Source organism: Antechinus flavipes, chromosome 1 (genome assembly GCF_016432865.1).
Source record: "Antechinus flavipes isolate AdamAnt ecotype Samford, QLD, Australia chromosome 1, AdamAnt_v2, whole genome shotgun sequence".
In the NCBI taxonomy this organism is placed as follows: Eukaryota; Metazoa; Chordata; class Mammalia; order Dasyuromorphia; family Dasyuridae; genus Antechinus; species Antechinus flavipes.
The window spans coordinates 431,979,289-431,998,635 of NC_067398.1; the positions used below are offsets into that span (position 1 = coordinate 431,979,289).

Consider the following 19,347-nt stretch of genomic DNA (forward strand, 5'->3'; position numbering starts at 1 on the left):
CTTCCTAAAGATTTCCTCATCATGTTAAAAATCCCTTATTCAAAACCTTTTATGTTTACCTACTGCTTACAGATGATGTTGAAATGTCTTCGTTGGTTATTCAAGGTCCTTCGCAACCTTTTCCAACTTCTCTGAAAATATTATTTTTTGAACTCCCAACTCTATGGCAATATAGTATATTTGCAGTTCCCTGAGCATGCATCACACCTTTTATTCATTTAATGTCCATCCTAATTCTTTTCCTTTTGTGAAGCCTTCTTAGTTTCTTCCTGCCCAAGCAGAATCACAGAATCAACAAATCTCTGAATTGGAAAAAATTTTAAAGAACACTTACCCAATCCATAATTGAATAAGAATCCCTTCTACATCAAAGTTAAACAAATCACTATCCAACTTTGGTTGGAAAATTCCAATTGAGAAGGAATCCACTGTCTTCTACTACAGCCCTTTCTACATTTGTATATTTTTAATTGCTGGGAGGTTTTTTTTTTCTTATTCCAAAGCTAAATATGGTTCTTTGAAACTTCAGCCTATTTTTCTTAGCTCTGTCCCACCCCAGACCAAATGGGACAATTTTAATCCCACTTCCAATTCAAATTATTTCTCTACTTTCCCCTTTCTTCCACCCTCAGTCTTCTTTTCTCAAGGTTAAATATCTCTATTTCATTCTCATCTAGGTTTTCACCATAGTTTTGATACTCTACAGCTTATCAATATGCAAACTTCTCTCCTGAGATCTGATGCTACTTATTATAGATATCATTCATTTGCCAATGAACTCTGCATGCCTCCTGACATCTTCTGTATTATGTTGAAGTGTTTGTTATATTTTTGTTGTTTTTGCCCACAATCACACAGCTATCAAGTATCTGAGATCAGATTTGAATTCAGTAAGCTGAGTCTTCCTGAATTCAGATCTGAAATTTTATTATACAAACCATCTAGGTGCACTTATTCTTTTCTATTTTCTTACTTTTCATGTATTTATTCCTAGCTTCCTCAACTAGATTAAAGATCAAGAACAATGTCTTTTTCTTTTTTCTGTATCCTTTTTAGTGCCTAACAATGTGCCTTCCATTTAATTGGCATTCAATAAATATTTGTTCAATTACAAATTGATTCAAAATGATCCTCTTTTAATCATTCTTTTAAAATAGTTTGCTGAATCGTGTCAAAAATGTTCTACACTCAGTAGATAGATAACTCCTTCTTCAGTATTATACCAAGATGTAATGGGCTGAGGCTTGAGTTGATGCACTGAGGTCCCAAGCACGTGAGGCTAAATAGTAATTGGACCATACTCTCTTAATATATATGCTTGCAGAAAGAATGGCCCCGCCCACTCTTTGGGCAAGTCCTGATGTGTTGTATAAGAAATGATGTTTTCAGTGGGTGGAGGCAAGGAAGTGGGAAGGGAAGCAGAAGGAGAGACTGCTGGCTGGCGTCTTGACACAACTGCTGGCATTGCCATTGCGATGGCCTTTCATCTCTAATCCCCCTCTGCTAAATGGCTTCCTGTCACAGCTGCCCATATTGTTATTGCAATCTTTCTTGCCCATATTGCTATCGCAATCCTTGTTCACCTCTTCGCTTCAATAAAGATTGAAGATTTTTCCCTTAAGCTGAATTCCTGACTCCGGCTGATTTTAAATACGTGGTCATCACACCAAGAGTCTCTTAAATCATGATCAGCTCAAAGTGTGGTCATAGGAGTGGGATTGCATAAAGTCAACACGTTTGTAATTGTCTGCCCCATGGCAGACATTGTGATAAGTATTGGCCATACAAGCTGGGGCAGAAAGAAAGATAGTTTCTGTCCTCAAGGATCTTTTATTGGAAAACACATCCCTGGTAGAGAAAATCTTCTATCAGGCAAAATGCACAACTTACAGAGGACTGTTGGAACAAATTGTGCTCATCTGCCCATTCCACCAGAGGAAGTCTTTACATACTTGGGGGAGACACTCCTCTTACCATGAAGTTTGAAACCCTTTGCTTATTCTCAACCTAGTTTAGCCCCAAAGAGCATAGCCACTGTAGCTTCTTTTAAATTGTCCTTTTATTTCATTCATTTATTTATTTATTGCTGAGGTTATTGGCGTTAAGTGACTCTAGGCTCACACAGCTAGTAATTATTAAGTATCTGAGTCGGATTTGAATTCGAGTCCTCCTGACTTTAGGGCTGGTGCTTTATCCACTTCGCCATCTAGCTGCCCACATGTTGTACCTTCTTGGAGCCACAGGTAAGTGTTAGGTGGATCAGGTGTACACTGGAGGTGGAAAACAGTCTTCTAAAGAGCTCAGCAGCTTCACACCAGAGGTACTAGTCTTCCTGAGTACACCCTTACAGAGGAACAAGGACATGCTTGCCATGGGTTTCCGCTTTAAAATGCAGGTTCTGAGTGAAAACAGCCTATCAGAGGGAAAGGTCACAGAGTAAAATGTAACAAGTAGACTGTGATAGAATGAGCTTCCACGATAAAGAGTTTCCTATGGCATGACAGATAAAATCCCAGGAAGACAGAGGCAGCCTGGAAAGAATCTCTGAGTTTCTCTATAACTACCCAGGCTTTTTCCTGGAGCAGGTGAGAGTTCCAACGCTGCCCTAGAATTGCCCCACCTGTCAAGAACTATTTTATATCTATGCAAAAGACCTAAGCTCAGCTTCACCTTCAGCAGTGCTTTTTGGACACCAGCTCATCAATTTCTTAAGACAGTGTAGCATACGAGGGAGGCAAGCAGATACTGCTAAGGTTTTCTCATGACTCGAAGGGACCTAATTAGCCTTCAGTCAGAGACTAGGCAGAAACAGATGATCTTACTACCATTTACTTATTCCTTTGTACATATTATGATTGCGTGATTAAGTTGAATTCATTTTACTGAGTTACACTCGGTGTTTTGTGTTTTCAAATAGTAACTTAGTAACTGAGCTTTGACTATATAACAGCAACATTCTATCCACGTTATTGCATGGCCACAAATAATCAAATCTTGTAGTCTTCCAAAGATTCAAAATTAATATCACCCAAAGGGAAATGGAGAAGCAAGCTAGGAGCTGGGGTAGGAGAAATAGTCCAATGTTCCAACCCTCATCTATGCAAATCAGGCTAGTTTTTTTCCTTAAAAGGTAATGAAACCATCCTTAAGACTTGATTGGCTCAGGGTCACCTAACAAGGACTTCCAGACTGATACTTTGCTGCCTGACTATGAAGTTCAATTCAAAGGCTAGGGAGCTTAGTTTAGCTGAATCAAACCCAGAGTGTTGTCAATGTACGATCTTGTTTTATATTCTTCTGCTATGACCAAGCAAAGCTTCTTTTGTTAACATTGAATGATGAGTGATTGTATTATTTTATTCCGATATGGAACATAAACTATCAAGGGACTGGTAAGTCAGGTCCAACCCATGACTGTGGTATGAGCAGACTGCAACAAAAGAAAGGAGCAAAAGGAGTCATTGAAGGAATTGTGATCGAAAAAAAACAATGGACTGGGGAAGGAACTAGAATGAGAACTATCTTGTGCATAAAACTTGCAATGTTACTGGTATTCTTGTGATATTAAGAGAAAGTGAAAAAAATTGGCAGCATTTTGGGTGAACCATGTAGGGTGAACTTATGGGAGGTCCCATATGAGAGCCTCACAGAATAGATCAGCATGAAAGGTGCCATCTGCTTCCCTGGAAAGCTCATTCACTTCAGTAAAAATACAGATTCCTTTGAGAATATGGGTATTAAAAACACACTTGGTATGACAACTAGTCACTATTCCTAATCTTAGCAAAAGCTTTAAATCAGCTTGCAAAGAGGGTTTAGTCCTCCCCCAGCAGGCTCTACACCTTGAAGGGCTAAAGAGCTGATATTTCCAAATGAAAGGATAGGAGAAAAGTACTAGAATATGAATATGAATACACTGCTTTTGGGCAGACCAGTTGCCCTGTCAGTCTCAACTGCATCCAAATTGTAAAATGGGTGTTCTAGGATTACTTTACAGCAATGCCAGGTGCAGAGGCACTGAAAGGTCATATCTATTAAAGCTGGTCTTTCTATTACACTGGGATTTTTACAGAGTGGGTGTCATGCTTTGCCTCTTTCAAAAAGAATATATTTTGTGCCAGAAAATTGCTGTTAATTATCAGACAGTAAAAGATATCATAACATACTTTCCCAATCTTCAGCTTCAGTGTATCTGTCTGCTAGCATAAGATTTATCTGTTTTTTCTTGACACTCACCCCTACTCCCCATTCTTAAGGAGAAAGAATATTTAGACTTTTTTGTAGCCTGTGATTTCTAAAAGTGAAATATTTTCTTTAAAAACAAAACAAACAAACAAATAAACAAAATCTTCCATAATAAATGTCAACTTCACAATGCACTAGTGGTACCCACAGTTCCCATGTAACTAAGTTGTTGCTTCCCTTTGGAAGAAGAGAGAAGGCCTTAACAAAAAGCCTTGTATTCATCCTCATCAACCCTCTCTTACTCTGCACACATAAGCTTAGCATCAGAAGGAAGAGACAAGGAGCCTACAGATACAAGTTCAATAAAAAGAGAGGGAGAGAACTACAACAGCTGGTGCCAGCCTGAGGAGCAGCTCAGTTAAATCCCTAGCAACCTTTCTCTGCAGGAGGTCCTCAGAGAACTCCCACAGAGGCTGGGAGAACAACAAAAGATCATATTGTAACAACCCCTAGCTAAATCACATCACCAGGAATCCATCCTCCCAGATCAAATCACAACCCCATAGTCGCCACACCTATTCCAGTCAGTCTTCCTGAGAGACTTGTTTTACTATTCTGAGCTATTTACAACCTACAGGTCCTCCCTATTCTCCGAGGCCCTTCAGGAGATATTGGATTCTCTAGGTCTTGACTTGGAATTACTGCTGAAGAGGCAGCTGCTATCCTGGCTTTATTTCTTAGTAACTGGCTTTATTTCTTAGTAAACTAGTCCAGACAGGACAAAGTAATGTAATAAAAAAATAAAAAATAATGAAAACAAACAAACAAAAAACATGACCAAGGCAGAGAAGCTAAAACTTGGGTTCAGATTCTACATCTTACTCATTTAACCACTCTGCCTCAGTCTTCTCCTCTGGAAAATAGGATTATAACACTTTGGTATGTACATCACAGGACTGCTGAGAAACTCAAGTGCACAGTTTCCTTTCCTCTGGAATAGTTGTGATAATAGCACAACTCACAGAGTTGTCAGGATCAAAGGTATACCTAAAAGTACTATATAAATACCAGCTATTATTATTGGTATTTATATTCCTCAGGATATTGCTTAGTTATCTGAAATTTTATCAGTTAACAAACAAGTCCAGGAAGGGGTTAGGAGTAGAAAAATCAGTCAATACATAATATGCTTGTAAGAGTTCCACTACAAGATTCACTAATATAGGTTTATAAAAATGCACCAAATTGGAAATGTAGATGTGACTAGCCATAAATTCAGTTATGCCTTTTTACCATTTGTCTAGAGTTTCAATTGAACTAAATCATATAGGAATTTTTCAAGTTATAAATCTAAGTATTCCTCACACATCTCTGTAAAACTAACAATTAGATCTGTAATAAAACCAAATTATAAGGAATTTTTTAAAATTACCAAATTTGAAAAGTAACAAATTATTTTGGTCCCTCCAGTGGATCAAGAAAGGAGAAAGGGAGCCAAGAATCTATTTAGATATTTACATGAGTAATCTTCTTTACTGAAAGCCACTACTAATTCAAAAACAAAAATGGAAAGTTTATCAAAAGATCAGAGATCTTCAAAGTTCCACAAAACAGTTTATTTATACATTATATTGTTTTTTGTTAAAACATCTATATTAATAGTCTCAATTCTAATTATTTAGCTTATATGTGGCACTGCTCTGCAGGGGGAAAAGTTGGAATGGAAATGGAAGGCAAGGAAGAGTAATATATACAGCTCCACTTCCTGTTCCTTGAGTACAATATTGAATATAGCAATGCAGCAATTTGGGAAACTATGATTAGGATATGGCGTGTGATCCCTATATAGTGAACAGAAGACCTCAATTTTAATTAATGTGAAACTGGGCAATTCACTTAAACTTTCAAGGTCCTATACAATTCTTTAAAACTATCCATTACAGAGCAATTTTTATTCTATATTAGGGAAGGTACTTTCTATACTATGAGTATTGTAGTTGTTATCTTGAAAATACCTTGAACCACTGTATACATAATTGCTTCCTCAACTATTTGAGCCTGTCTTCTTTCCTTCCCATTAAAAATAAATCTAAAGTTAGGCCACATCTTAATGGTATATGACCTCAGCTTTGATTTTGCTCCTCAGAAAATCCTCCATTCTGCTTTTATTGATTCCTTATCTCATTACTCAGTTATTATTCCACTTCTTTTCTTCTCTCCTCAACTGTCCAACATTATCTTTACACTTTCTTAGTTATCATAGATGATCTAGTCTTCTGTTTCACTGAAATGGAGAACTTTGAATGGAAACTCCTTCACCTTTGTCTTCTAGTCTTCAAAATTGTTCAACATCATCACTCACTTGTGCTTGTTTCCTCCAGTCACCGTAAAAAAAGGAATATTTATTCCTCAAGAAAGAGTAGAGATTCCAGGACATTTATCCATATAATCCTACCTTTCCATGCTAGTGACAATTTGCTCTGGCAAATCCTTCTCCCCTCTCTCTGTCTCTCTGACTCTGTCTCTGTTTTTGTCTGTCTCTGTCTCTGTCTCTCCTTTTCCCTCTTTCTCTGCCCCTCTTTCTCTGTGTCTTTTCCTTTCCTTGCTTCCGTTTCAGCATGATGCCATATGAGAGTTGTTTGAAGAAAATAGGTATATATAGCCTGGAGAAGAAAAAATTTCTGAAATTATCCATTTTTCTGCTCCTCACAATGTTGAGAGTTCTCCCACCTCTTGCCCCAAGTCTCCTGATTTCCATTAAGTCTTCTTTGCAATCTGAGTTTTAGCCCTGCTATTTTACCTAAATTATTTTTTCAAAAGTCACCAATGACTTCCTTGTTGCCAAGTCCAATGACCTTTTGTTTTTCCCCAGTTATCTTCTACCTTGACCCCCTTATACAACTTGATACTGCTAATCACACATGCTTCCAAATAATGTTTCCTCCCCTGGCTTCAGAGACATCTCATTCTCCTGGTTTACATATAACTTTTAACTTCTTTTCTCCTTTCTAATCTGCTAGCTCCTCACCCTGTTCTTGATCCCTTAAAGTACTCAACATTCTGTTCTTAGCGCTCTGTTCTCTTTTTGCAAATTCTTCTTTGGTAACCTCATTTAATCTCCAATCACTTCAGTTATGACCCTTATACAGATGGCTTCTAAATTTGTATTTCCACTGCCAGTCTCTCTTCTGAGCTCCAAATGGAATCTGCAGCTGCAGTATGTCTCAAGGTGGAAGATGTAGATGCAGGGATACTGTGTTTGTAGTTAGAGGACCTGAGTTTGACTTCTAACTCTGATTTTAAAATATATATACCCTTAGATAAACCATTTAATATGTTTGGGCTTTAGTTTCCTCAAATGGAAGATGAGGGGCCTGGAGTAGGTAGTCTTTATATGTAGAGATAGTTCTAAATATAACAAACAGTTAAAATTTTATCATTTGGGGATTGAATTTTTATTCTTAATAACTCTTCATCTTATTGTACCTGCATATGATTCAAAAAAATGGAGTCACACAAAAATTCCTGACAGTTGTGAAGAATATTCAGAGACCATTTTAAAGCAAATGGCACATGGGTCATCCATGCCACCTCAATGTCTTTAAAACAGAGCTTGGAAACTTTGCTTTTCCCATGAACCTGGACTTAAACAATGAGTCATTCTACAGATAGTTGCTTCAAATACTGTACTAGATATAGTTCTTTTGTAAGCCTTATAGGACAAGAATCACTCAAGAGGGAATTAAAATGACAATCTCCTTTGTACAGAAATGGATCTTCCCATTACTAAAAAAGAATATTTAATGGTAAGGTTATAAAAAAATCAAATATTGTACATCCTTTGATTTAATCATTGACTACAGATAGTGGATTTGACCCAAAAGGAAGTGCACCCTACCATGTTTTGGTAGCTGGCCCACTGGAGTAAAGTGTTTCACAGATCAAAAAAGAAAATGCCAACATCTTTTCTAGCTCAGGAATACACTCAAGAGAGTGAAAAAACAAGCATCTAAAGTCACTTAGTTAACCAATCAATTTTGCAAGGATTTTTGATAGCTTACAATATAATTGGTGCTATGCTCAATTTTTAAGGCATGTGAAGGAAAAGCATTCAATGTTTTAAAAAAGACTATATCATCTTGTAAATTCTTTTCAGTTTCTAATTTTTAAAGATGAACCTGAGACCTCATAAGACAAATCAGGGGAGGCAGTTAAAATGATTTCTTGAGTAGGTCAAGATGACCTAAGAATCAATTAGTTTAGAAAGATAACGGGAAACTGAGGGAGGAAACCTAGGGTTTGGGTTTGGCCATAAGTGACCTTCACCTCCCTTGCTAAAGAGAGTTTGTCTGTACATTTGGGACTTACTTTCATGTTAGGATCTATTAGGCAATTATTTGAATCTCAGTACACATACCATCATTTTGCTTATCTTACTTTTTAACATCAGCATCACTTCCCTAGAGGCAAAATAAAAACAATTTTTTAAAAATTTATGGACAAAAGATTCTGCTGAACACTGTGCATCTGCTTGTGAAAGGTTCTGTCGTCTCATTAAGCCTCAAAAATTATCTGAGAAAAGTTACAAAATGTATTTCCCTCACTTTAAAAATAATTAATCCAAGACAAAAACAGGCATAAATAATTTCCCAAGAACAGTCAGTCATTCTATAGGAGACATTTTTAGATAAATGGCTTTCAACTTCAAGTATAAAGAATGATAATGATAATAAAGTCTTCCCAACTAGTAATTCTAGCTAATATTTGCTTATGATTTAACTTCTTAAAAAATGACAAAATCCTAAACAACTTATCAATATCTCCAATAGAGACTGTTTATATAAAATAATCAGGGTAATGAGTTATTATAATAGTTTATTTGGTTAGTTGGAATTTTTTCTACTTGAAAAATGTATGAACATTAAAAGAGAAGCACAGAATTGGATAATGGATGATGATGATGATAATAATAATTAGCATTTATAAAACACTTTACAAATAATAATTACATTTAATCCTCATGACAATCCTGGAAGAAACATGTAATTATTGTACCCATTTTATAGATGACAAAATGAAGCAGATAAAAGTTGCTCAAATCAATTTTATAAAACTTGGATGCTTGATTCTTCATTGGAACTGTTGGCTAATATTCTAATTGTGTAGGTCACGATCCATCGATTCATTCTCATAAGTCTCTATAAGAAGTTCATCCATGTGCATAAGGTCTTCCTGATAAATGTCTTGATCTTATATTGCCATGTGTCTAGTTGCCATGATATAGTTGGGTAACACTAGCCTATTCTTTTTTTTAATTATAGCTTTTTATTGACAAAACATATGTATGGTAATTTTTCAACATTGACCCTTGCTTTCTGTTCCAAGTTTTCCCCTACTTTCCTTTACCCCCTCCCCTAGATGGTAGGTAGTCCCATACATGTTAAATATGTTAAAGTATATGTTAAATACAATATATTTATACAGTTGTCTTGCTACACAAGAAAAATTAGACTTAGAAAGAAGTTAATAATAACCTGGGAAGAAAAAAAAGCAAGCAAAGAATAACCAAAAAAGTGAAATACTATGTTGTGGTTCATACTCATTTCCCAATGTTCTTTCACTGGGTGTAGATACATTACAGATCAATTGGAAGTGATTTGGATCCTCTCATTGTTGAAGAGAGCCACTTCCATCATAATTGATCCTCATATATATTGTTGTTGAAGTGTATAATTATCTCCTGGTTCTGCTCATTTCACTTAGCATCAGTTCATGTAAGTCTTTCCAAGCCTCTCTGTATTCATCCTGCTGGTCATTTCTTACAGAACAATAATATTTCATAACATTCATATATCACAATTTACCCAACCATTCTCCAATTGGTGGGCATCCCTTCAATTTCCAGTTTCTAGCCACTATGAAAAGGGCTGCCACAAATATTTTGGCACATTCAGGTCCCTTTCCCTTTTTTAGTATCTCTTTGGGATATAAGCCCAGTAGAAACACTGCTGGATCAAAGGGAATACACAGTTTGATAACTTTTTGAGCATAGTTCCAAATTACTCTCCAGAATAGTTGGATCTGTTCACAACTCCACCAACAATGCATCAGTGTCCCAGTTTTCCCACATCCCCTCCAACATTTATCATTATCTTTTCCTGTCATCTTAGCCAATTTGACAGGTGTAACACTAGCCTATTCAATGAAAAGGTATTTACTAGTGCTTTGATTTGGATTCTAGCTCTATTATTAAAATAGTCAAATCACATGAATGAAATATCATCTACAAAATGGAAATAATAATGCATAAGCTACCTAAGGTTGTTTTGAGGAATGTTCTTTTTAAACTTAAAGGTCCTATATAAAACTGAGTTTATTCCTTTCCTGGGCCATCCTGGGCCTTGATGTGTTTTATCTATTAAACAGAATGCAAGTTCCCTGATGGGTTTTCTGGCACATAGTAGACATGTAAATGCATGATGGTTATGATGAGGATGATAACATTAATGGGAATAATAAATAGAATGACTATTTCTTTCCATATCCTAACAGATTGACTTAATGAACTTTTGATTTTACTTTGCAATTTAATATATATGTGTGTGTGTGTGTGTGTGTGTGTGTGTGTATACATGTAAAATATTGGAGCTTAAAGAACCTTAAAGATCATAATATAAGATCATAGATATAAAGTTGGGAGTGACCTTAAAAGTCATTTAATTTAACTTTCTCATTTTACAGATGAAGAAACTAAGCTTGTGAGCTATTACATGATTTGTTCAGGGACATTTGCCAATAAGAATCAGAGAAGGATTTGATTTTTGGTCTGTCTCTGGATCTCCTGCTCTGCAATTACTCTTGGTTGGAGGCTTTGATGACTTGTGGCATCTTTGGTAATAGCAATATCAACTTATTTCTGAATTCTCTATCCCCAGTGATGTAGGGACAAACCAACACTTTGGGAGGGGTACCTTCTACCCCTTTGGTCTATAAATTGCCCCAGTAAGGGCTTCTGCCTCTCCTCTTCTGTTCTATGGTACAATAAAAGTTGGATTTGGAGTCTAACACACCTCTATAATTAAAAAAGACTTTATGGAAAGTCGATTAACCTGAGAGTCAGTTTCTTCATCTGCAAAATGGAGGTAATAATAGGCACAGGGTTCTTGTAAGAATCAAATGAGATCATTTAGATAAAGTGCCTTGTAAATCTTGAAGTAGTATATATTAGCTATTATTAGTGAATGTTTTAAAGTCAAATCTTGTAATTGAGATATACTAAATAATTGTAGGGATAGCTAGATAGCACAATGGATCATGAGCCAGATCTGGAGTCAGGAAAATCCAAGTTCAAATCTGGCATTAGACATTTATTAGCTGACCCTGAACAAATAATTTCACCTTGTTTCCCTTGATTTCCTCACCTGTCATATGAGCTGGAGAAAGAAATGGCAAACCAATCCAGTATTTTTGCCCAGAAAAGCCTCTAATGAGGGTATGAAGAGTCAGGCACAACTGAAAAGTGAATGAAAAACAACAGAATTATAGAGGGTAATAAAAGTTATGTCATAAGATGTAACAGGGGTAAAGGTTAAGTTGGGATTTTTCTTTGGTTAAGATTTCTTTATTATCTATTATAATCACTATAGGGAAAGCAGAATACCTTAAAATCACTTGAATTTTGTGGGTCGGTGTGTTTTTTAAAACATTTTATTTCTTTTCCATTTTTCCTGTTTAATACAAAAAATTTGACAATTTTTCTCTTATGATACAGGAGCCACCTGCCAGTCACTGCTGGAAGTCTAACTCAGACCTGTAGAATGGATTTCTTCATGCAAAAGGATGATAATGATATAAGGAGGCTGAGAGGCAGTTGCTGTTCTCTGACCTTTCCAACTGAGAGGCAGTTGCGTTGTCTGACCTCTCTCCTCTTCCCTTCCAATTATAAAATATTGGGACACAGTAAAATGGAAAGCATTATAAAAACCACAGGTAGAAGTATAAAATAAACATAAGAGAGAATTTGTATCTAACACTATTAGTCACATCAATCACAGCTCTGTCAATAGAAGAAGAAAACAGAAGGACATGACAAGTCTGAACTGTTTATATGAGGGAGAAAACGGTGAGCATTATTCTACCCTTCCACAAGAGAAACAGAGGATCTTTTGGGCATTCAGGACAGGTATCTGAAACTACAAAGGAATGAGTTAAGAGTTATAGAAGCCGATAGGTAAAAGAATATTTTTTTTAATAATGACAGTTCTACCATTTAATAGTGGTCAGTTCTATTGGTACTATTATTATCAGTGATAGTGGAACCATCATGATGGTACTACAAATTTACCTGCCTTTTGCTTTCATGAAATATATATTATTCATCTTTGTAAAGTTAACAAGCATTTTAGTGTGAAACAATACAAAAAAAAACATTCTCTGATGCTAGATTTTCATTTACTGGCATGAAATGTCACTTTTAAAATATTGTATATAACAAGATATTTAATATAAGTTTAATGCAAGTATTAGAGAAAAATTTTGAAGTAATATAGTTTATTAAAAAAACAAACTATATATCAAGAATCAAATGAAGATTTGCATATTTTTGTATATGTGTATATATTTTATCTTTCTAGGATCTGAGCACTGGAGCAAATTCTACCCCATTGCTAATGGAAACAGTCTCCTATTAACATTAAAGCCAAAGAGGTTAAATATGACACTTCTCTGAAATCCATTAGTATCTCCTACAACCCAGCAACAGCCAAAGATATTGTCAGCATAGGTCATTTCTTCACTGTAAATTCTGAGGACAAGGATAATCAAGCAAATGAGCCAAAATATTTTTCAGATCAATCAACCACCAATATTAATTTACCATCTACTATTTGATAAATACTCGACTAAGTGCTTGAGATACAAAGACAGTGAGGGAGACTGCATGTACATATACTGGTATTTTCAGAAAGCATAAAAAGGAGATATAAGGTATTCTTAAGGAAAAACACATTAGCAGCTGGGGAACTAAGAAAGTTCTACTGCAGAGAGAAACATTTGAGCTGAGTCTTCTAAGAAAACCAGGAATTCCAAGAAGTGAAGTTTAGAAGAGAGCATTGTAGGAATGGGAGATCATATCAGTTGTGTATGAAAATAGAGAATATAGGTCACTATGGTTGAAATGTAAGGTGAGTGGTGGAAGCCAGTTGGCAGAGGGGGTAGTGTATTGCATTTACAATTAGAAAGATTGGAATTCAAATTCGGCCATGAAATTCAAATGAATGAACAAATGGATGAAGCAACCATGATTTCAATGATGGGGCACCATCTCCAACAATATAGATGAAACTTTTTATCAAAGATAGAAAATTATTCAGTTGTGCTAAGTGAAGTGAGCAGAAGTACACAGAACAAGATTGTGATGATCAACTGTGATGGTTTGGCTCTTTTCACCAGTGAGATGATCCAAGACAATCCAACAGACTTGGGGTGGTAAATGTCATCTACATCCAGATAGAGAATTATTTCTTGGTCTTATCTGAATGTGGTTCAAAAATTTTTGTTGTTGTTGTTGTTTGCTTTTTATTCTATCTCTTTTTTTCCTTTTGAGCTGATATTTCTTGTGCATGATGAAGAATATGGAAGTATGTTTAGAAGAATTATACATGTTTAACCTATATTGGATTGCTTGCTGTCTTGGGGAGGGGAGAGAAGGGAAAGAGGGAGAAAAATTTGGAATACAAAATATTTGGAAGATTTTTCAAAGATGAATGTTGAAAACTATTTTTATATGTATTGTAAAAATAAAGTACTTTTAAAATTATACAATTGAATAATTTTTAAAATATAGTATTTTCTCTAGATATTTCTGAATATTCTAGAAAAACAGTAAGCAATCAAAAAAGGTAGGAGAAATTGAATTATTTTTTCCATTAGTAATATCTTACTTAAGAAATTCTCAGAATTTTAAGGAATCACATCACCTAATATTAGATTGCTTCCTTGTCATTCCTAAAATCATTTAATTAATGATTAAAAATCATTTAACTGAATAATTTTCTACAAAAATTTAACTTTTCTTCTAACAGTATCTGTCTTTGATTTGAATCTATTTTATTTCTTAAAGAAAGCATCTGAAAGTAAAATTTGGCCAAGTTCCCTGCTTTGTTGTGAACCATAACATGATCTTTATAATATTATAAAAAGAAAGTCGTATAATATAGAAGTTAAAGAATAATCTAGGTAAGAGAAAGGAAAGAAAAATCCATTAAAATTATATAATCTTATTTAGAGTATATTACTTATGTGAACTACATAAGAAGCCATATTTACCTGTTTGGTAAAATGACAGTCAACTCTGAATCAACTCCAAGTGCTTACTTTGTAGGGAGCCAGGTGAGATGTTGGAGAGAGGATTGAATCTAGAATCAAAAAGATCTGAATTAAAATCTAGCCTCAAATACTTGTTAGCTGTGACCCTAAAGAACTCATTTAAACTCTTTCTGCCTCACTTTCCTCATTGATGAAATAAGCATAATAACAGTATCAACTTTATATTGTATGGATTAAATGAGTTATTTGTAAAATTCTTTGCAAACCCTAAAATGCTATATAAATGCCAGCTATTTTTATTTTTTCCAGCTCACAATTTATGATAATATAAAGGGTTTGAATAAGAGAGAGAAAACAACTTTAGCTACTGATATAAAAATCAGTCAGCCAGTGTGCCATGAATGAATAAAAGCCCTACTGAGTTCTTCATCCCCAAGAGTGCTAGAGGAAACAAGATGTCATTTTTTTAAAAGTAACTACAGCATAGGAATGAAAAGAAAAGCACTTTCAAAGCTGAGGATTTTCATTTTATTTAATTCTGCCACAGAATATTAATTCAGTTATCTAACAGTAAGAATCTGGCTCATTTCTGCTTTCTGGCTAAATTTTCAACATGATTGCCCTCACTTCAGTTTCTTCTTTCTAGATCAGGTATTAACTTTTTTATGTTTCAAAGATCCCTTTGGCAGGCTAGTGAAGCCCATGGAAGCCTTCTCAAAATAATATTTTTAAATGCATAAAATAAAATACACACTTCTACAAAGGAAATCAATTATGTTTAAATATAGATATAAATTATTTTCTAAAAAGTTAAGAACTCTTAGTCTATGCCAGGGCATCTTTCTCTGGACTGCCAAGTGAAAATGTGCTTTGGTTACTAGTAACTGTTATCTGCATATAGAGGTAAAGAATAAGCCACAACTTAAAAAAAATTTCTTTTAAGTTACACTTAATTCACTGGAATTCTGAAAATATGCCAGCTTCTGTGAAGCAGCTCAGAAATTCAATGGCTTGGCAATTGTTGGTGTTTTTATGAAGGTAAGTAAGAAAACTATGCAAATGTTTCTTTTGTCCAGATTAGAGTTTGAGATAGAATGGAACAAGAGACCAACAGTATTTAGTTGTTCTGAGAGTTTTAATTTCATTCCTAATTCAAAGTAGATGAAATATCTCAGAATGCTTTGTATTTGGTTTTTCTATTGGCTTTGTTTCATTTGGCTTCTCCCTCTAAAGAGAGGATTGTGGAGGAGGATTCTGTCAGGAAGGAAAGAGGAGAAGAATCTTCCTCTCTTCACCTTTGTCCTCCCAAGCTTTCTTATACAAATTGCTTGAAGAAGATTCAGGGGTTATTTAATTTCTGTTTCAGACTTAATCTCAAAATTCCTCTAAGGATAATATATTAATAAAGCATTTTTAAAAAATTTTACTCCAATTGATTTAGGAGATATAAAATCAGATACTGGTCAACTTAATATACCAAGAAGTTCTTGAAACAAATAGAAATTGTATCTATTTGACCACTGTAGACATAAAAGGTTAATAGAAAACATAGAAAAGACCAGAACTAAGAAGGATTTTCATCTTATTATTATTCCTTGAGTTTTCATTATATATATATATATATGTATACACACACACACACATATATATATATATTACATTACACATAATAGGTTCTTATTTGGACTGAAAATATCTCTTCGTAAATTTAATATACTTTTTTTTTCCTGAGGCAATTGAGGTTGTGACTAGTGACTTGCCCAGGATCACACAACTAGGAAGTATAAAGTGTCTGAGATCAGATTTGAACTCAGGTCCTCCTTTCTTCAGGGCTGGTGCCCTATCCACTGTGCTACCTAGCTGCCCTTTAGTATACTTTAAATAAAATGTTACTACATTTTTTTCATATACTTAAAAATAGAAAATGTACTCCCACATACACCATTTTATTACAAAATGCCCTCTGATAGAACAGAGAAAAATGCTTAATTTCTATTCATTTAATATTTTGAATGAAAAGTTTATATTGACTTTATTTTTAATAGTATTTGATTTAGTGTCCTATATGTCAACTACTTTTTGGACAATTCTGGAGTCAAATTTTATAGTTATCTTGTAGAAAGGTACCTATGAAAGAATTCATAACTTAGATATGTAAATTCACCTTGCAAAGTTTATCCTATTTAAAATGTGATAAACTTTCATTTCATAAGCAAAGACATTTATTTTTCTCTAATAGCACAAAAGGATAAGTATTCAAGAAGCATTTTTAATACTAATAAAGAATTGACTATTGAAACAAGCTATCCTCATCTGTTAGCTGAAATGAAATCATAGGTTTAGAGAAAAAACTAATCAAAATAATTATTTGTCAATGACTTTTTAGCTCCAATATGATCTGGTATCAGTTCTATATACAAAATACATATATTCATAATGCAAAAAAATTACATCTACATCTATAGGCATGTTATATATATTTTTAAGAAGAAATCTTTATTCCAACATAGAAATACGTTTAGTACTTGCCTCTTTTTAGCCTTATTCAAAAGAGAAGAAAACCTAGAGGTCAAAACTTCAGAGTAGAATTTGTCATTTTATCCTCTATCACTGATAATTATGTCTGGTGAGATAATCTGAAGCAGTTTGGTGGTAACAGTTGCTAAAATGCTGACCCTAGATGCAGGAAATTGTTGTTGTTGGGTCATTTCAGTCATGTCCAACATTTCTTTAGACTTTGGGGGTTTTCTTGACAAAGATTTCCTTCCTTAGTTAATTTTACAGGTGAGGAACTGAGGCAAACAAGTTAAGTGACTTATCCAGGGCCATATAATTATTAAAATATCTGAGGCCAAATTTGAACTCATGAAAATGATTCCTCTTATTTCCAAGTCCAATGCTCTAAAACAGAATTCAAATCCAGCCTCAGAAATTAGCTGTGTAACCCTCAGCAATTCCCTTAACGTCTTCTGTCCCAATTGCTTTATCTGTAAAATGGAGGTAATAGTAACAGCACGTAATTCCACAGTACGAATAAAATGAATTAATATTTATAAAAGCCTTTGGAAAGGTTAAAGAGATTTTTTAAATGCTAGCTTTTATTAAAACTTATTTGCTCATTTTCTCCATTGTACTATCTTAAAATGTTTCAAAGACTGGTTAAATCATCAGAAGAAATAAGGTCATGTCTATAGATGATCATGAACCTATAATTATTCAAAACATTTTATATCATAACATTTATTTCAGGGCATGCGAGTTCAGGGCAAAATTGCTAATTTTGACCCATTTTATCTGCTGCTTCAATCCTTGGATTACTGGACCTACTTTGGCTCCATGACTCATCCTCTTCTTCATGAGAGTATAATCTGGATTCTCCTTACGGATCCAGTCAGTATTAGTTCAGAATAGGTAGAGTATTACTCAATGGGTAGTGGGAGGTAACATTAATTAATGAGAGAAATAGAATTTCAGTTGGGTTTTTAGAAATGTTAGCCCCCTTTTAAAAAATGCACAATAGTTTATTTTTGTTGTGGGTCTTGTTAAAAATTCATTAAAATATTGTTCCTTGTATTTACTCTTGACAAAGAGCCCTGCTTTCTTTCTTAAAGGAATTTCCACCTATTTTAATGTTTTTCTGGGCTACAAAGAAGAGACATGTATCTGGAAATTCTACTAGGCAAACATGCAGTTAGATCCCTTAGTTCAGACTGTGGTTCTGAACTATTACCTAACAGTTATCAAGATTTGTTTTTTTTACTGTTAAAAAGTTCATGATTTGAAAGGTCAAAATATTTATTTGCTCTCAGATCCTTGTCAAAAAAACTAAAATTCAAGGTTCATTTGGCATCCCTGAATTGATTAAAATTTAAAAACATGTTTCCAACCTATTCTTTAATCTATTAAATTTTGTTGAAGCAACTTTTGAATAATAAGTCTGGAAAAGCCACTATGGAGGATAGTTCAGTACATTCCTAAAGACAATAAAATTTATGACCCAATTTTTTTGAGGGAGTAAATCATTAGAAAATTAGGTTTTCTAAACACATGCTTTGGTTTTCCCAATCAAATTTTTTTCTCTTTAACTCCACAAATGAATTTATCATACCTTTCACAAAATGAAGAGTTGACATTTGAAGCTATCTCCCCTCCTCTTTGCATTAGTGAAAAGAATCTACTTCTTATTGTGAAGTCATTTTTGAAAAGAGAATTGCATTAATTCCATTGGGTATAGTGAGTATTGGATTGCCTTTAACAGATTTCAGAACTCAAAATAAAATCAATTTTTTCCTCCTAGCTGGCTCAGTTCTAAAGTCTTCTGTCAAATTTTAAAGATGAAAAAAATTGTCCCATACTATGCAACCACAGATTATCTCAAATATTGAGAGGAAGAGTAGTGAGAGCCTTATTCCAATGAATTGGTTATTAATTACAGTGAACATTATTTTCTAGTCTAGAAGACAAATAACTTTTGAAGACTTAAGAACTCTCATCAATGAAATTACCAATCCTAAGCATGCTCTTCATCTCCTGAAATAAAGGTGATAGATTCAAGATAAAGGATGAGACATACATTTTTGAACAAGACCAACGTGGAAATTTGTTTTGTTTGACTATATATATTTGTTTTAAAAAAAGTTTTGTTTTTATTTTAAGAGAGGGAAATGAAAGACAAGGGAGCGAAAATAAATGCTTGTTAATTAAAAATTTTTTAATAAAGAAAAAGGAGTAGAGAAGCAAGTTTGATTTCTATATTTAAGAATAGAGAATTCAACTTATTCTACATGCTGTAAACATTTATATTTACATCTTCTTTAAGAAATATTAAGATGAAAT

General features: G+C 34.2%; 1 pseudogene; it reads left to right on the forward strand.

Annotated features, from left to right (window-relative positions):
* The first annotated feature begins 2,218 nt into the window (after window positions 1-2,218).
* Window positions 2,219-18,928, forward strand: LOC127546435 (carbonic anhydrase 1-like; annotated as a pseudogene).
* The last annotated feature ends 419 nt before the right edge of the window (window positions 18,929-19,347 follow it).